At 41.9% G+C, this 6,924-nt stretch overlaps 1 long non-coding RNA gene across 1 annotated transcript; it reads right to left on the reverse strand.

The window, feature by feature from the left end:
* Positions 1–188: 188 nt before the first annotated feature.
* LOC106018925 (uncharacterized) lies at positions 189–5,739 on the reverse strand. Its single transcript, XR_011804849.1, has 3 exons — positions 2,905–5,739; positions 2,038–2,207; positions 189–887 (listed from the first exon to the last, which is right to left on the reverse strand). It is a non-coding gene; the product is annotated as an uncharacterized lncRNA (long non-coding RNA).
* Positions 5,740–6,924: the final 1,185 nt, after the last annotated feature.

Genomic DNA, 6,924 nt, shown 5'->3' on the forward strand with positions numbered 1-6,924 from the left:
TTGTTTCATTTTTGTTTTGTTTTTGAAAGATGAAAGTCTCTGGTTTTTCTGCCATTAGAAATGGGAATGAAGTTTTGGATACACAAAACTGTAGCATGGACAAGATAGGCTGTGATAATAATGACTATAGAAGTTCTGCAGGATTTTGTACTTGCTGTTGTTTCTCTTAATGCTGCAATAGATGTACAACACCCACACCACAATGTCATTCTCATTATCTTAATAAACCTCTTTTTATTTGAAGAAAACACCTCCATCGTTTTTGTGACCAAGGATCCTTTTGCCTCTGCGGTTGTACTTGATATTGTTTCTTAAATCTGTTTAACTATTCCTTCAGTTCCATGGCTGCTGTTTGACTGAGCTGTGCAGTCAACAAATAAAAAGTTCAGGGACTGACAGGAGCTGGCGTTCATGCCCTGACCTCACAAATCACGGCAGCTGAGCAGGCCGGCGCCTCTGTAGGGCTGGAGATGAGCAGTGAAATGATGAGTTTGCAGATACTTCAGAACTACTCGGGATAGTCAAATCTAAACCTGTCTATAGAAGGACCTCATAGTATCAAGAAAGTGAGTGATAAATTAGAAGATAAACTAACCCTCCTAATCTATACGTGATCAAGCTCTCTAAATTAGCTTCCACGTTTGTTGCGTTATGATGGGTAGGACTCCAAAAGCAGCCACGTCATGCACTCACAGGAGGTCAGAAATACAAATAAAATGAGGGGAACTGTTAGAGAAGGTTTACTAAGCCAGGAAATGGATACTGCAACACATACCTGTGCTTACACGGTACACCTCTGTCTCAAATGCCACTCGCAGATCTGGCCAGCCTGACTGGTAAAGCCATGGAGAAAAGCAGCCAGGATGATCGCAGATGGGAGCAGACTCCTGCTGGAGGAATCAAATCAAATGGGTCAGAGGACAAGAGCAGTAAGGGACAGGCATGGAAAACAATTGGAAGAATACAAACAGGGAATAGCTACATAAAACTAGAGACAGGACACCCAACGAAACAGGCAGCTGGCTTAAATAAACGAAGAGAAGACAAGCAAGCAGCCATGGCAATCTATGGAAGCAGACGTGTAAATGGCATTTGACAAAATGGAAGATGGGTGGTTTTAGAAGAAATGGTAATAGAGAAATAACCAAATGGTCCCAAAAGGAACCGCAGGCTTCCAGAGGGACCTCTCTTTCAGCCAAGTGTGAAAGGAAACATTTTATGTACTAATGTAATTTGTGGGGATGGCTCAGAGTCAGCGTCTAAATACTCCTTTCAAATACTTAAGGATGCACGTAAATTGGGAATCAGATTGGAAACGTCCCTTGGTATGAAGCTTATAAAAACAAAGACCTAAATGACGGGCTCTGCAGGTTTGGTTTTGCTCTGGACCTTCCCAAAGGAAGAGCCAAAGAACAGGCAGGAGCCAGGGAGCAGGATGGAAATACTCGAGACACATTAGAGGCTTGTCTACACTTCAAAGCTCTGTTGGCTAATGCAGGGTGTGAGCCAAAAGCACAAAAGCTCTTCCTATATAAAATTATTCCAAAATAGGAGTGGCCTGTTCTGCATCATAACCCATTTTAAACGTGGATTACGATAAAGGAGAACAAGGTGCTTTTGTGCTAGAATACAGGTTTCCCTGCATGGAGCTACTTAGCATAACTATCCTGAAATAATTCAATTTGTAGACATCCTGTGGTGCGTGGTATCAGAGAACAAACTGCAGTCCAATACATGATGAAAGTGTATGTGTGCACACTGTAATATACAGGAGCAAAATGTTTCATAATGTAATCATGTTATGAAAACCTGACTTGGTTAGGGCACTCTTTGAATATCAAGTAATTCTTAGACATAGCAGCGATGAGCAACAGAGAGAGAGAATCAGGATATGCCTAAGGTAATTACATACCATGTCCATCAGGTGGAAAAAATACCTCCCTCCTCATTTTCCTCTTTGGGTTCTGCAAGTCTTCTGAATGTTTTATGAGGTGTTTAACAGTCTGGTGCCTGAAAGGCCGGGATGCCACCAATTACCTTTTAATTGTGAGGAAGTTTGATGATTTGGATTCACTTGGTGATTCTGCCACAGATGCTCAAGACTGACAGGGGAGAAATGCCATGTGAGGTCACCTTTCTGAAGGCACTGAGGCTTCCACTTCCCCAAAGGACGAGAAATCTTGGACTTTTTATGCCCACAGAGACACCTGAGAAGAGCATAACATTCAGAGGTTGTGCCAGTCCAATTCCTGTTTGTAAAATGTTAGTGCTGGAGTTCCCCTCCTGGGGACACTGGCAAACAAAGCCATCCCCTGGTGCATTCTTTGCCTTTCCATCCTAAAAGAGAGAAAGGCTTTTTACACAATTCAGGGCTCCACCCTGGTATAAATTCCCACACTGATTACAAATATCATCGTGGGAAAAGACGTAGGATTATGTCAAGGAGTAAAAATAGATTCGGGCTCATGGTTTCTACCCTCGTTATAGAACACTGTGGAATTTCAATCCTAAAGGGGAATTGAAAAAAAAAGATTATTTTGAATTAATTTTGAATGGATGACAAGTCCAGGAAAACCACATGACAATCCTTGACAAGTGAAAAAGAGAAAGAACATTTACAAAAACTCTTCATTCCCTACTAGTCAGCTATCCCAAGGGTAAACTGAGGTTAACACTGAGCTGTGACTCCGTACTGTATAATTAATGTAAACAAGCAGAAGTTACGTGTTGGCATTCTGCATGGCTTTGGACAGGCTAAATTACCTTTAAGCAGGCTACCTTAAAAGCAACATAATAATAATAGCTCTCCATACTAAAACAACACAATAAACAGATTTTGCTGACCTGTAGTTAATGCATTCTTTCATATATGAGAGAGTCCATTAGATTCTGAGCTTTACTTACAGAGTCCGAGGATCCACACGGTGAGCAAGGGAAGTTTTTCCTATGAATGCAATTGAATCGAGACATCCAAAATGAGAACGTTTTCAAATCAGGCAGTAAAACAAATGTTATCTGCAAGGGAGACAAAGTGCTCGCTTTAGAGATTATTGATTTAACCTCCTAGAGAATGTTGTGCGCAGCATACCACTACTGCTTTAATTATCCTAACAGACTTCAGGAGAAACAGTCTAAGCCCAGTGATTACACAGAACCCAAACACGCTGAGCCAGAAGGTATCATTTTGGTCTTCCTGCCTGACCTCCTTCGTAGTGCAAAGAATTCCCACTGTGGCCACCTGAGCATCACTGAATTTTCAGTAGGATATCATAAATAGCAATAATAATTCCAGGCATTGAATGCACACCCAAGCTTTGACCCCATAATCGCAGTGCTGAAGTGTCCCAGTAACCTCTCTCAGAAGCAGGCAGGGAAAAATGGTGAGAGTGTTATTGTGGATGGCTCCTCCGTATGCTTTATCCTGACACCTTCAGGTGCTTCCTATTCGATTCTTCTCAGCAAATAAAAAGTTGAAATTGTATCCTGAAACTCAGAAGTATTTCCCTTAGGGATAGCTTCATTTTAGTAGCAAAGGTTATAGCCAAAGATTTGTTAAATGAAGACAACTCAGCTTTTTTAAGGTGTGAAATGAATTCGGAGAAAGATCAAGCTCCTGTTCCAAGTTCAGAAGTTCTGCAGCACATCGAGCGTCGAGCTGTGTCTGGATGTTCTTCTTCTCACCTGGTGATTGGACTGACAGTGCAGTCTTGGGTTCCCCTCCTGAGGTTTTCCACTACACAGAGCCTGAAATTGGTTAAAGAATCCCCACAAGGCAGCATTTTCTGGGTATGACTCCATTCCCGAATGACCTGCACTCAGCATAGAAGATAACCAGTCACCAGCCTCCTCTGTCCATGTTCAAGTTTTCTTGTATTCTGCGTGATTCCACCTTATCTCACAGAATAGATAAGTTTCTGCTAATTCTGCAATGTCGTTTTGGATTTATTTATTCTCAAGTACGCGCTGTAAGAAGCAAGCCATGTTCTTCCACAGGCAAACTTGCACTGTTACAGACCTAGTCAAAGTGGATCAATTGAGAGGTTTTTTTTTAATTATTATTATCATTTTTGTTGTTGTTTTTGTTTGTTTTTTACTGGATGAGCTGCAGACCACCAGTAGCTGAAATGCTGTATGCTCTTATTCTGTATTTCACAAGACTTTTATCAGACCTTAGAGATCCCACTCATTCTTAAAGCTATGTGGAACTGTAAAGAGAGGACTTCTCTATTTCCCATGCAGGTTGCATTGCACAGGTACATTTCTTTTCTCCCAGCTTTACATCTCAGCATGCAGTAAATATTTTCAAAAAGGAGCATCTCCTATGAAACAGTTTCATTCAATCTCATACAACCAGCATATCTGGCTCCTTATGTTTCAGGAGGGTTACATTTGTGCTCCAGTAGCACCTTGCTGTGCCACCAGAAAGCAAATCCACATTGTATTAAGTCCTGTACAAAGAGATCTTACCCCAAAATTTCCTTTGTCACCTTGCCTACTGAAAGAGAAGGGGTTACCTGCACCTTACAGGGATCTGATGTGCAGTTAAAGTGATTTGCAGAGGGAGACACAGGGAACCTGGGGTAAAGCTGGGATCCAAACTCAAGCTAATTCAAGTCTAGCATCGTAACGACAAAAACATTTCAACGGCGGTTCAAAGACAGACTTTACATTTCTTATTTTATTTCCAATTATATTTTAAAAGCCTCCTTTAGGAATCCCCATTCTACTTTGCTGCCTGTTGGCTCATGGCAAAAAACAAAGGCAGAAAAGCATTCCAGCTAGGGAGGCAATACATATCAAATGCTCCTGTGCTGCAGGTGCTGTAGGCTCTGCCAGGAGCCTAGTGGAAAGGCCAGTTTGCTTAGTTCGGACAACAAAACCAGCCTTTCTTACTCCCTCCTTGTAATGTGCTGCTGCTTTGAATCTTAAATGGATCCTGGCACCACGGGGAATTGCTTCCGTCCAGGCCTCCCACTCCTGACCCATTTTCATTTCATTTCCTCCCCCCCAGCCTCGTCACACACCATATTACACCTCTCCGAATTTCCTGCTCATTCGGTCCTCGTTGCAAGCCTCCCGAAGAACATTAATTACTATGCTAAATCAGCCTGGGCTTCCAGCACAGATAACTTCCACTGCGCCACATTCAGGATCTCCCCGAGAGGAGGCAGTTTGGGACTGATCTTTGGGGCCAAAATGGGAGCAAAGCACATCTGTACCCTGATGGGACAGGCAGCCCATCACAGCCTGGGCATCGCAAAAGAGGTAGGAAACCTACAGAGCATCTTCCACAAAATTAGGAAGAAAGACGAATATGAAGAGTTTAGAGAATCTCTAAACTAGGTCTAGCTCTAGGTCTTGATTGGTAACGTCCAAAGACTGATGAAAAAGGTAGAAAATAAAGGAACATTCCTGCTTTAAGTGTATATAAACTTGTTGTGCCTTTGAATCTAATGAGTTAAGGAGTAATTCATCCAAAAGCTATGAGGGGAAAAAAAGCTCTTCAGTTCAGGGGAAGGATTTTTTTTTCTATTAATGCCATGTGTTAATAAGCTTTTTCACAGCTCTTGAACATAAAGAACCTTTTGGTTTAGTTCTCTGCAAATTTTGGAGCCAGCATAGAAACCAAAACCAAAAACTTATGGCTTTATAGCTCCTAAATACATCAGCGGAGGTTAACCTCAAATCTTTAACCAGCTTATGTAAACATCTGAGATGAAGGCAAGCTGACCTCTGGCAGTGTTCACACAACCATCTTTCCTGATGTTTCACCAAAGCATGGGCAATAAACACTGAAGTAAATACTAATACACAAACCTAGGAATATCAGATGTACCCAGCCAAAGCCCCAAATGTGGTGGTTTGGGTTGGTTTCTCATGTTCTGTGAGCAAATACTGCAAGACAAATGAATTTAGAACCCGTTTTTAATTGTTTTCTTCTTGGAGGTACACAAGTTTAAGGATGATGATAAAGTGAAACAGGTTTGAACTTTCATTTTTTAAAATGAAATTAGAAATGAGTCATTCCTAGAGATCCCTCTAAATCCTGTACTTGCCTTTGCCCAGTAACAGAAGCTTCAAAGATTCAAGAAAATGTTGTTCAAAAAAAAAGTATACCCACAAAACGATCTGACAGCTTAGGAAATGTCTTCCCAACTCCCCGATGCCACAGGCCGGTTATGTACTTCAAAGGTTCTGATTCCCATAAACCCCAACCGTGGACATTTAACTATTTAAACACGTGCATTTGCTGCTGAACTCATTCTGCACTACAATGGCATCTTTCAGCCATGGCCTCAACGCACCACATTTCTTGGGTAAAAGTAGATAAATGTTACAATATTCCACATCCCAATGAGCCATTTCAGACTTTTTTTTTTGGGGGGTGGGCTATGGGACCACAGAAGGTTCTTTGAAAATAGCATCACCTCTTGCCGTAGCTTCTCCTTCTCATCACACTCTTGACAATAACACACTGCAAGCATCCTCACTTCAAGCACTTAGTAAATGTCAAGGGCAGTCTGCAATGGAGACTGGCATTGTCTTAAAAACACTAAAGATGTACTTAATTTCATAATAATGAAATAATTAATAGTGGATGGATTCCAGCTACTCTTCTAGATCATTTTGGCAAGTCACCAGCTCTTAGCTTTCATTTCCCTGGTTGTGAAGGCACAGATATCATCTGTCCCACAGGACAACCGTCCAACACGACGAAAGATGTGCATCTTCTGAGGGAAGAGAACCCCCTACATCTCACCTGCCACTGCTGTGCAAGGTATTTACCATTCCCCATAACGCTGAGTTTCTGTGACCACCTGATGATCTGCACGGAGACGAAGCGGCCAAACAAGTCTGTGAGGAGGAGACAGTGTGGATGCAAGATCACTGCCCTCTGCTGAATGGAAGAGGCTCTTGAGAGGC

Source organism: Anas platyrhynchos, chromosome 24 (genome assembly GCF_047663525.1).
Source record: "Anas platyrhynchos isolate ZD024472 breed Pekin duck chromosome 24, IASCAAS_PekinDuck_T2T, whole genome shotgun sequence".
In the NCBI taxonomy this organism is placed as follows: domain Eukaryota; kingdom Metazoa; phylum Chordata; class Aves; order Anseriformes; family Anatidae; genus Anas; species Anas platyrhynchos.